This window comes from Coregonus clupeaformis, chromosome 19 (genome assembly GCF_020615455.1).
Source record: "Coregonus clupeaformis isolate EN_2021a chromosome 19, ASM2061545v1, whole genome shotgun sequence".
Taxonomy (NCBI): Eukaryota; Metazoa; Chordata; class Actinopteri; order Salmoniformes; family Salmonidae; genus Coregonus; species Coregonus clupeaformis.
The window spans coordinates 47435189-47447474 of record NC_059210.1 but is presented as its reverse complement, the minus strand read 5'-3'; the positions used below and the strand labels follow the sequence as shown (position 1 = coordinate 47447474).

At 40.7% G+C, this 12286-nt stretch overlaps 1 protein-coding gene across 4 annotated transcripts in view; it reads right to left on the bottom strand.

Moving 5' to 3' along the window:
• LOC121532183 (ELKS/Rab6-interacting/CAST family member 1) overlaps positions 1–4278 on the bottom strand; it is a 44030-nt gene extending 39752 nt beyond the window's left edge. For 3 of the 4 annotated variants that reach the window (XR_005994259.1, XM_041837952.2, XM_041837954.2), the window contains exon 1: positions 4107–4271. The gene's annotated coding sequence lies outside the window, so the exon portion shown is untranslated. Of the gene's footprint in view, positions 1–4106 lie in introns of all 4 variants that reach the window. The other variant, XM_041837953.2, reaches the window with a different exon arrangement.
• Positions 4279–12286: the final 8008 nt, after the last annotated feature.

The following is a 12286-nucleotide window of genomic DNA, read 5'->3' as shown; positions in this document are numbered from 1 at the left end:
ACCCTTTTGAGGTCACTTTTATTTATTTATTGTAAATAAGAATAGAATATGTTTCTAAACACTTCTACATGAATGTGGATGCTACCATGATTATGGATAATCCTGAATGAATCGTGAATAATGATAAGTGAGAAAGTTAGACGCACAAATATCATACCCCCAAGTCATGCTAACCTTTCACCATTACAATAACAGGGGAGGTTAACATTTTTGCGTCTAACTTTCTCACTCATCATTATTCACGATTCATTCAGGATTATCCATAAGCATGGTAGCATCCACGTTAATGTAGAAGTGTTTAGAAACATATTGTATTCTTATTTACAATAAATTGACTGCAAAATGACACAATACATTATTTACTATTAATTTCTATTGGGCACAAAATAATCTCAAACACAACTAAAACAAACAGCAAATGCATCCAACAAATGTGTAGAGTCACAAGCTTGATGTAGTCATTGTGTGCTATGAATGTGGAACCAAATACTTCATTTTGTACTACTTTAATACACATACGTACAAGTGAATTTGTCAAGAAGTGCTGTAATTTCTAAACGGTTCACCCGATATGGATGAAAATCGCCTCAAATGAAAGCTGACAGTCTGCACTTTAATTTCAAATCCAAACATTTGGAGTACAGAGCCAAAAGAAAAAATGCTTCACTGTCCCAATAATTACAGAGGGCACTGTAATTCATATAATAGGCCTAATAGTACTGTAGAAATATTTTTACTTGCACACAATATAGCTGGATGGCCACGTACTGCCCCTAAGGGTCCACCGCCCTGCAGTGCCCCAACCCAACACACCCCACTAAGCTTTAGGATCTTAGTGAAACATTCATTATTGGTTTCAGGTGTGTTAGGCCAAGGCCAGAGTGACAACCAATAGTACAGCAGACCCCCAGGGCCAGGACTGAGCAGCCCAGCGGCTAGGGATTGCCTGAATAGGTATCTCCCCTGACGTGGGCATGTTTTCAATACATACTCCTTTTGTCGTACAGTATTCCATATAAAGCATCCAGACCTTATGAAAGTTGCACAGTATACCCTTAATCTTGTAATAAATCAAATTGAGTGATACATAACTTGACATTTCTGCTATATATTGTGACATTGTGGGAGGATAACCAGCCTTCCAATTAATGGCAATGCATTTTTTAGCCGCTATAAATGCTAGGTTACACAGTTTCTTCTGATAACTGTCTCCAGTATCAACATTTCCAAGCAAACAAAAACAGGGAGAATCTGAAGACATGTTGAGATAAAAGAACATACTCTTTGCCAGAATTCAGCCAGCCTCCACAAGAGCATAACATATGCAAATATGTCCCCCTTTGTGTTTTACACCTCCAGCAGTGGAATTACATTTCTGAGTGGATGATATTCAGTTTCACTGGTATATAGTACGTTCTATGGATGGTCTTTATCTGCAGTAATTTATGTCTGAGATTATATGAATATGACTGGGCATTCAAACATATCTGTATCCATTCAGCATCATCAATAGTGCCTCCCAGGTCTTCCTGACATTTTTGTTTTCCATGTTTTGTGTCATCGGGAAAAGTCTATCAACCCTTGATAAAGTTTGGAAATCAACTTTAAAGGTTTGTCAGACTGTCTTAAAATAGTTTTAATCTTTGAAGCTCCTGGCTTGTCCAGTGTTTGCTGCACAGAGAGAATAAAGTGTCACCTCAGCGCTGTCACACACTGGTCTTCCCTGGTTGCCTGACCCTGCTGAGATCCCTGTCACCATCTGATCCTGCTCAGATGAGGCATGACAAATAAATACATTGGTGTACATTTATACATTATATTATCCAAGAATAGAATCAAAGGTTCAATATTTTAAATGACCATTATTCCCAGGTCCCAGACTGTAGCCTACCCATAAACTCAAGATGGAACTTTGTATCCATTCATTGATTGTTATAATATACTGCAAAATTCATCTGAGCTCCGTAGACTGGTCTTTCCTGGCTGTATGACCCTGCTGGGACACCTGTCACCATCTGATCATGCTAAAAAATGATGAGCATAGTGTTGTGTACTGACTGTGCACCATGACAGTGAAGGCTGTAGAGCTGTTTATACCGTGTCCGTGTGAAAAGTAGGGAATTAACTAGAGAACCTGGCAGATCAATATCATTACATTGCTATACTGACTCTAATTAAAACTCACATTGCGCTGTCAAAAAATGTCAGAATATCAGTCTTCAAACATTTGGCCACTGGTTTCATCGTTTGATTCAGGTCTAGTGTGATTGAGGCAAAAATAATAGCTAACGTTAGCCAACTTTTGGCTAGCTCTAATGGTACATCAACTGGTGAAAACAAGCAAAGTTAATTTACTTCTGTTGAAACGGGACAAAAAACAAAGGCTACAAAACATTTCCATACACAAAACAACTGTTAGATACTGCTACCTGACTGATAGCTAGAGGCTAGAGCTGAACTGGCTGTGGTAGCTAGCTAGTTCAATCACTTCAGACAGAACTTCAGTCGAGAGGGGATGAAATATTAGCTAACGTTACACGTCAGTTAAACTACTAGCTCAGCACTGGGAATAAATACTTTTTTCTGTTAAGTCAAACAGCAGTTACCTTGCCAGCTACATCAGTCAACGAAAGAGTAGCCAGTTTCTACTTTGCTTGCTTTGACAACTTAGAGAAAAAGCACAACACACGCACAGAAAACAGCGGCCTCTGTTCGCACGCTCTGTGGTGTCCGTGCGGTCCTAAATCCAGCCGGCTGAAACTGCTCTGAGGCGTCCGCATGGCCCTAAAGAACAACCGATACCGCTTTTTGTACCACAGTGCAATGATAAAACTGGGTAGGACAAAAATGTAATTTCAGAATGTGTGGGGGGGTCATGTCCCCCCGTCCCCAGTGAAAGTTACGCCGCTGGTCGCAACCTCACTGTAGTGTCAAGCCAAGGTGTATGAAATAAGGAAAAAACTGGATATCCCTAACACACATCCGGGGTCCCTACACCAAGGATGTAACAGGAGTACCTCAATCGAATATTTGTCCCAACTATTCAGATCTAAACCACTAAAGAGCAAGCAGAGGTTACAGTGGCAAGAAAAAACTTGGTAGGTAGGAAGAAACCTTGAGAGGAACCAGACTCTAAAGGAGTCTGTGCCATATACTTCAGAAGAGGTTCAGCGTCAAAGGTTGAATTTCATGTAGGGGCGCATGTGCGTTATGCTATGTGTCACGTCATCTGGCTAATGTAGGGAGGAGCGCCCCTTTTCAGTTGTATCAAATGACAGAGTTGTGATCCCAAACATGCTACATAATTTCCAAAGAAACTCACCATCAATATGCATAATACATTTCACCACGGACAATTTCGATGGCAGACTCGTCATACGCGTAAGCATAGCTAGTTGGCCTATAGTTTCAATTGGCAGGCTAGTTACAGCTAGCAGCAAAAGCTAAGCTAATGTTGCTGTGTTATCAAGCGTTACAATGTAACGTTTTGCCGCAATATCATATTTTTTTGTAATGTAGCATCTCTTTGGCAGCACTGTTCCGACAAACGTAGGGATATCGCACTATATTGAGCAAGGAAGCGTGCTACATTGTTTCTTGCTCGCTAAGTGGATCGCTACATTAACTGTGTTGGATACACCGACTGACAGGGTTGGCCATTTAAACCTTGGGAATAAAAAAAAATGGGTGCAAGATAGGTAGCTGGTCCGAGGCGAGGGTAATAATACAATTGTCAACTTAGATGGCAAGACGTCTAAAATCTTTAGAAATGGACATCTAAAATGTTTTCTACGTTGGAAATACAAGCAAGGGGCTCAGGAGCCACCGAAAACATTCCTCTCAAATATGTACTGTTATCCCTTTCTCCTCCTCCATTACTTTAGGGCTGAACATCATTTACAGAGTTTTCCTTCATTAAAAGAAATCGCGCTCCCCTAAAAAACGAACACAAATGCCGTTATTTACATCGCCAAAATCTCATTATATCCCGATGCATACAAATGCATAAATACAAGGTATCCGATACGGTCAAGCAGAATCCGTTTTTTTTGCTTAGCAATGAACACAATGATTATGAAAATCACTTTTAGAGTGAACTAACGTACTTTGCTGTAGCTCTGTCTGATGGGGGTCAAGTCAGTTTGCTGTATCCTGCATCAAATGGAAAACGGCTACATATACGGACATTTTCCCTTATTACTTCAGCATACCTCTATCTGATTTTACCATATTTTTTGCCAACACAACCAGCGGGTCTCTTCTTCAGCAGCGTCTCGTCAGCGACACTAAAAAAAGTATTTCCGGGTCACGGAATTTTGGACATTTTCTAAATAAAAGTCCCCCACGTAATCGTAGAAAATTGTCAATAACCTGTATTTATTATTCATGATATGAAAAATAATTGTCTAAACATTAACAATGATTCATATTTGTTCATGTTTAAGTGACATTTGCATTCAATGTGGGTTTAAGACATGTTCCAAGCTCAAATAAATGCCCCGCTACAAGTCACTGTATATGAAATACACATTGGCTTATAAAGCAAAAAAGATTCTACGTGCCGCAGTAAAAGTATTTTAGGGAAAACTCAGTAGGGTTTGTAGAATGTATATGGTATCATTTCATGGAGCTCTGAATAATACGGAGTGTTGCTGGTCTTTTACTCTGCCCATTACATTGGCCACAATGCAAATCCCTGTAATGCATTACATATGGGCTTATAGAGCAAAAACTATTATTTGTGCCGATGTAAAAATGGGGTGGGGAGGACTCAGTACGGTCTGCAGAATGAATGTATGGTGTCATTTTCTTTCACGTTTGTTTTCTACTATTTATATTTATTTATTTGCATTGTTGGGAAGGACCCTTAAGTAAGCATGTCACTGTTATTTTTTATTTTATTTAACCTTTATTTAACCAGGTAAGCCAGTTGAGAACAAGTTCTCATTTACAACTGCGACCTGGCCAAGATAAAGCAAAGCAGTGCGATAAAAACAACAACACAGAGTTACATATGGGGTAAACAAAACATAAAGTCAAAAAGTACAACAGAAAATATATATACAGTGTGTGCGAATGTAGTAAGTTATGGAGGTAAGGCAATAAATAGGCCATAGTGCAAAATAGTTACAATTTCGTATTAACACTGGAATGATAGATGTGCAAAAGATTATGTGCAAATAGAGATATTGGGGTGCAAATTAGCAAAATAAATAACAATATGGGGATGAGGTAGTTGGGTGGGCTAATTTCAGAAAGGCTGTGTACAGGTGCAGTGATCGGTAAGCTGCTCTGACAACTGACGCTTAAAGTTAGTGAGGGAGATAAGAGTCTCCAGCTTCAGAGCTGTTGGTTATGAAGCATGTGACAAATAACATTTGATTTGATTTCATGGGGCACTGAATAATACAGTGTTGCTGGCCTTTTACTCCACCCAATCCATTGGCCACAATGCGAATCACTGTGTTTGGAATACATATTGGCTTATAGAACACACCTTTACACATTTAAAATCAGCCCATGGCCAGCCACATGTGCCAAAAAATGCATTAAGTAAATCGCTTGGCCTGACAAATAAAATATTTTTTAGGCAGTATCCTAAAATCATGTTGTTATAGGTTTATATCACCCAAAATTATGCATAGACTTCCAACTATTTTCTTAAACCCACCTTGGTCGCCTACACAATAGCAATCAATCAAAAGGTTCACCTTTTGGACTGAATATCGCAGGAATCTGTGTTCTGGTTTTGTCGATTGTGTGACATTTTTTTTGGCTCCTCATAAAATATGTGCTCACTAGGAAATGCCTTCATTCATGGATCATATAGCCAATCTCTCTATATTGTAATTTGTGAGAAAATACAAGATTACTAATTTGCTTCATTCAGCTTCATATGATGACTGCTTTGACAATGTACAGTAAATGGCCTAATGTCTTATAAGAATGCTATTTTAAAGTGCTAAACAAGCACAGTATAAGGATGTTGTTACTATTACTGTTTGTGTATGTAGGCTTACTGTATGTGTTGCATCACCGCCTGGTATCGTAACTGCTCGGCCTCCGACCGCAAGGTGCTACAGAGGGTAGTGCGTACGGCCCAGTACATCACTGGGGCCAAGCTTCCTGTCATCCAGGACCTCTATACCAGGTGGTGTCAGAGGAAGGCCCTAAAAACTGCCAAAGATCCAACCACCCTAGTCATAGACTGTTCTCTCTGCTCAAACGCATTGGACCGCAGAGTGAAGGAAAAGCAGCCAACAAGTGCTCAGCAAATGTGGCAACTCCTTCAAGACTGTTGGAAAAGCATTCCTCATGAAGCTGGCTGAGAGAATGCCAAGAGTGTGCAAAGCTTTCATCAAGGCAAAGGGTGGCTACTTTGAAGAATCTCAAATATAAAATACATTTTGATTTGTTTAACACTTTTTTGGTTACTACATGATTCCATATGTGTTATTTCATAGTTTGGATGTCTTCACTATTATTCTACAATGTAGAAAATAGTAAAAATAATGTTAAACCCTGGAATGAGTAGGTGTGTCCAAACTTTTGACTGGACATATTACCTTAATTATTTTGACTAACCTGTACCCCCGCACATTGACTAGGTTCCGGTACCCCCTGTATATAGCCTCGTTATTGTTATTTTCTTGTTATGCTTTAATTTTTTTACTTTAGTGTATTTAGTAAATATTTCTTAAAACTGCATTGTTCGTTAAGGGCTTGTAAGTAAGCATTTCACGGTAAGGTTGTATTCGGCGCATGTGACAAATAAAATGTAATTTGATTTAATTTAATAGGCCTATGTGTTGGGGTCAATTCGAATTGAAGTCAGTCAATTCAGTGAGTGATTTGAGTTCACAAAATGGAGAGAAAAAACTTGACATAAATATATCTCCTCATCAGCTTATTAGAAGTAAATTAAAATAGATATGCCTACCTCTTTTCAATTATTGCATTGAAATATAATTTTTCTTCCTGAATTGATTGCCTCCAATTCAAATTGACCCCAACCCTGAAGCCTAAATCCAACATTCAAATGAGATGAGGATCCCACTGCACTCAATGCATTCTGTTCTATAGCCTATCCAATTCACCTTCATTTACAGTTTAACGCCATGTTCAAGTAGACATAGTTATCAACAGTTTGTTTCTTTGTTGTTCTTTTTTGTCTTTCAAAATGTAGCCTACAGGTAGCCTAGCATTCAAGTAAGCTAGGGCCTACTCTATCAGTTGGTTACTTTTCACTGTCACGTTTTCGGCCGAGGCTGCTCCTCCTCCTGGTTCGGGCAGGCTTCGGCGGTCGTCGTCCCCGGAGTACTAGCTGCCACCGATCTATGTTTCATGTTCGTTTGGTTTTGTCTTGATGTGTACACCTGTGTCTTGTTAGTCCTCGTTAGTGTTCTATTTAGTTCTCGTTGTGTGTGTTTGTCTTTGTGTGTGATTGCTCTTCTGTTTCGTGTTGGAGCTACGTACTTCCCTCCAGTGTTTTGGAGAGGTTTTCGCACATGTTAGTGCGCTGTTTGTTTGACGCCTGTGTGCGCTGTTATTTCGCCTTCGGGCTTATTGTGCTTATTTTCTACGTGAATATTGCACTAAAGTCTTTTGGACTGAGCTTCTGCGTCCTGCGCTTGATTCATGCACCACACCCACCTTCAGCACCCCTTGACAGAATCAGCTACATTTTCACAATCCATGGTTCAAGAACAACTTCATTACAGTGGTGTAAAGGACATTGTTGAAGATTTTGTTCAGGAAATTCTACCTGCAAATTTCTTGGCAAATGATCTGCTCTACATTCACAGTCTAAACATTTCCAGTAAGTGTGATGCCCAGGCAGTGTATGGCCAGACTACAAAACCACTGATCGTAGAACCCAGGGACATTTCTGCAGAACTCACAGGCCCATACTTTGTTGGTTCGAATCAACAGAGCAGAGCATGTAATATATTTAAGAATTCAAAAGGCACTCAACATTCAAGCTGTAACCCATGGCCCACAGATTTTGTTTGTAAAAATGGACACGGCTCAGATCAAATTACCTAGAAGCTTTACTCTACCTTGCATATTTAGCAACATACAGTGCATTCAGAAAGTATTCAGACCCCTTGACTTTTTCCACATTTTGTTACGTTACAGTCTTATTAGAAAAATTGATCAAATAAAATAAAAAAATCATCAAGCTGTCTCCCGAGTGGCGCAGTGGTCTAAGGAACTGCATCGCAGTGCTAGCTGTGCCACTAGAGATCCTGGTTCGAATCCAGGCTCTGTCGTAGCCGGCCGTGACCGGGAGACCCATGGGGCGGCGCACAATTGGCCCAGCGTCATCCAGGGTAGGGGAGGGAATGGCCGGCAGGGATGTTGGTAGAGCATGGCGTTTGCAACGCCAGGGTTGTGGGTTTGATTCCCGCGGGGGGCCAGTATGAAAAAAATAAAAAATATGTATGCACTCACTAACTGTAAGTCGCTCTGGATAAGAGCGTCTGCTAAATGACTAAAATGTAAAACATGTAAAGCTACACACAATACCCCATAACGAGAAAGCGAAAACAGTTTTTTTTAAAAGAATTTTTGCAAATGTATTAAAAATAAAAAAAAACTTTGCTATGAGACTCGAAATTGAGCTCAGGTGCATCCTGTTTCCATTGAACATCCTTGAGATGTTTCCACAACTTGATTGGAGTCCACCTGTGGTAAATTCAATTGATTGGACATGAACTGGAAAGGCACACACCTGTCTATATAACGCCCCACAGTTGACAGTGCATGTCAGAGCAATCGGGGGCAATCAGGGGAGAAGGGCCTTGGTCAGGGAGGTGACCAAGAACCCGATGGTCACTCTGACAGAGCTCCAAAGTTCCTCTGTGGAGATGGGAGAACCTTCCAGAAGGACAACCATCTCTGCAGCACTCCACCAATCAGGCCTTTATGGTAGAGTGGCCAGACGGGAGCCACTCCTCAGTAAAAGGCACATGACAGCCCGCATGGAGTTTGCCAAACGGCACCTAAAGACACTCAGACCATGAGAAACAAGATTATCTGGTCTGATGAAACCAAGATTGAACTCTTTGGCCTGAATGCCAAGCGTCACATCTGGAGAAAACCTGGCACCGTCCCTACGGTGAAGCATGGTGGTGGCAGCATCATGCTGTGGGGATGTTTTTCAGCAGCAGGGACTGGGAGACTAGTCAGGATCGAGGGAAAGATGAATGGAGCACAGAGAGATCCTTGATGAACCTGCTCCAGAGCGCTCAGGACCTCAGACTGGGGCAAAGGTTCACCTTCCAACAGGACAACGACCCTAAGCACACAGCCAAGACAACGCAGGAGTGGCTTCAGGACAAGTCTCTGAATGTCCTTGAGTGGCCCATTCAGAGCCCGGACTTGAACCCGATCTAACATCTCTGGAGACACCTGAAAATAGCTGTGCTGCGACACTCCCCATCCAACCTGACAAGAGCTTGAGAGGATGTGCAGAGAAGAATGGGAGAAACACTCCAAATACAGGTGTGCCAAGCGTGTAGCGTCATACCCAAGAAGACACAAGGCTGTAATCACTGCCAAAGTTGCTTCAACAAAGTACTGAGTAAAGGCTCTGAATACTTATGTAAATGTGATATTTTATTTTTTTATTTTTTATTAATTTGTAAAAATGTCTAAAACCTGTTTTTGCTTTGTCATTATGGGGTATTGTGTGTAGATCGATGAGGGGAAAAAATAATTTAATCAATTTTAGAATAAGGCTGTAACGTCACAAAATATGGAAAAAGTCAAGAGGTCTGAATAGTTTCCGAATGCACTGTACACACACACACACACACACACACACACACACACACACACACACACACACACACACACACACACACACACTACTTATGCTGCTGCTATATTGATTATTCTTACTATTTATCCTGCTACAAGTCACTTTATCCTTACCCCTGCCTACATGTACATACTGTATCTACCTTAACCACTCCAGTATCCCTGCTTATTGTACATTTGGCTCTGGCACGGACCCTGTATATAGCTTCCTGTCTCGTGTTTTTCTAATTTAATGTGTGTTTTCTTTTTAAATCGACTTCATACTATTTGATATTGAACACTGCATTGCTGGGAAAGAGCTAGAAAGTAAGCATTTCCCTGTACTTGTGCATGTGACAATAAAACTTGAAACTTATTTGAAACCTCTGTGTAACTGTTGATGTGATATTCAATGTGATATTTGTTATGAATAAAGTATGCTTTTTTGGACAACATTTACTTGCATCCCTCTTGCCTTTTTGAATAAACATATTGTATGTTGTATTTTTTTCCAAAGTGTCCACCAGAAAGAAGATTATAAGATATTTGTATTTTATATTATAGAGTATTTTGGTATGACAATATATGCATCCTATGACACAGTACTATATTTGAACCATATAGTGTTCAGGCACCACATTTTAAGCTGTTTGACCACAATAAAAGTCCAGCAACACTCTCTATAACTTAGCTTTTTGTTCAAACTCACCCTACTGAGTATTTTCCACCCCACTTTATCTGAGACAGCTAGTGAACCTTTTCCTTTACAGTCCAATATGTATTCCATATACAGTGAAGTGCATTGTTCTGTTGCATGGGTAGGCTTCAATAGTCACAAACTCTGAATGACCAAATCATTTGTATTTATAAGCAAAAGATAGTAAAGGCAACTGCTGGGCACAGCACATAGCGTTATGGTTTCACAGAAATAGGATAAGACACATGAGGTTTTAAGCCACTAGAGGGTGCTACTTGGATAATACATTAAGCTTTAAGCCACTAGAGGGTGCTACTAGGATAATACATTAAGCTTTAAGCCACTAGATGGTGCTCCTAGGATAAGACACATTAAGCTATAAACCACTAGGCCAAATAATCCTCCAGGAATACAACTCAAGCAAACTGGAAATAAATTAAAACTGTGATAGGATCTGTAAGAACCAAGAAACACTTTTAAGTATAGAACCAGTTATATACATAACATACAATTACATATTAAAAACAGCCATTTCTGAACTGTTCACCCCGACACCATCTAGAAGGCGGAGACAGTACAGGTGCATCAAAGATGGGACCGAGAGACTGAAAAACTGCTTCTATCTCCAGGCCATTAGACTATTAAATAGTTACCACTAGCCAGCCTCTGCCCAGTACCCTGCCCTGAACTTTATTCACTGGTACTAGCTGGCTACCACCCGGTATTCAATCCTGCACCTTAGAGACTGCTGCCCTATGTGCATACAGTGAGGGAAAAAAGTATTTGATCCCCTGCTGATTTTGTACGTTTGCCCACTGACAAAGAAATGATCAGTCTATAATTGTAATGGTAGGTTTATTTGAACAGTGAGAGACAGAACAACAAAATAATCCAGAAAAACGCATGTCAAAAATGTTATAAATTGATTTGCATTTTAATGAGGGAAATAAGTATTTGACCCCCTCTCAATCAGAAAGATTTCTGGCTCCCAGGTGTCTTTTATACAGGTAACGAGCTGAGATTAGGAGCACACTTTTAAAGGGAGTGCTCTCAGTTTGTTACCTGTATAAAAGACACCTGTCCACAGAAGCAATCAATCAATCAGATTCCAAACTCTCCACCATGGCCAAGACCAAAGAGCTCTCCAAGGATGTCAGGGACAAGATTGTAGACCTACACAAGGCTGGAATGGGCTACAAGACCATTCGCCAAGCAGCTTGGTGAGAAGGTGACAACAGTTGGTGCGATTATTCGCAAATGGAAGAAACACAAAATAACTGTCAATCTCCCTCGGCCTGGGGCTCAATGCAAGATCTCACCTCGTGGAGTTGCAATGATCATGAGAACGGTGAGGAATCAACCCAGAACTACACGGGAGGATCTTGTCAATGATCTCAAGGCAGCTGGGACCATAGTCACCAAGAAAACAATTGGTAACACTTCGCCGTGAAGGACTGAAATCCTGCAGCACCCGCAAGGTCCCCCTGCTCAAGAAAGCACATATAGAGGGCCGTCTGAAGTTTGCCAATGAACATCTGAATGATTCAGAGAAGAACTGGGTGAAAGTGTTGTGGTCAGATGAGACCAAAATCGAGCTCTTTGGCATCAACTCAACTCGCCGTGTTTGGAGGAGGAGGAATGCTGCCTATGACCCCAAGAACACCATCCCCACCGTCAAACATGGAGGTGGAAACATTATGCTTTGGGGGTGTTTTTCTGCTAAGGGGACAGGACAACTTCACCGCATCAAAGGGACGATGGACGGGGCCATGTACCGTCAAATCT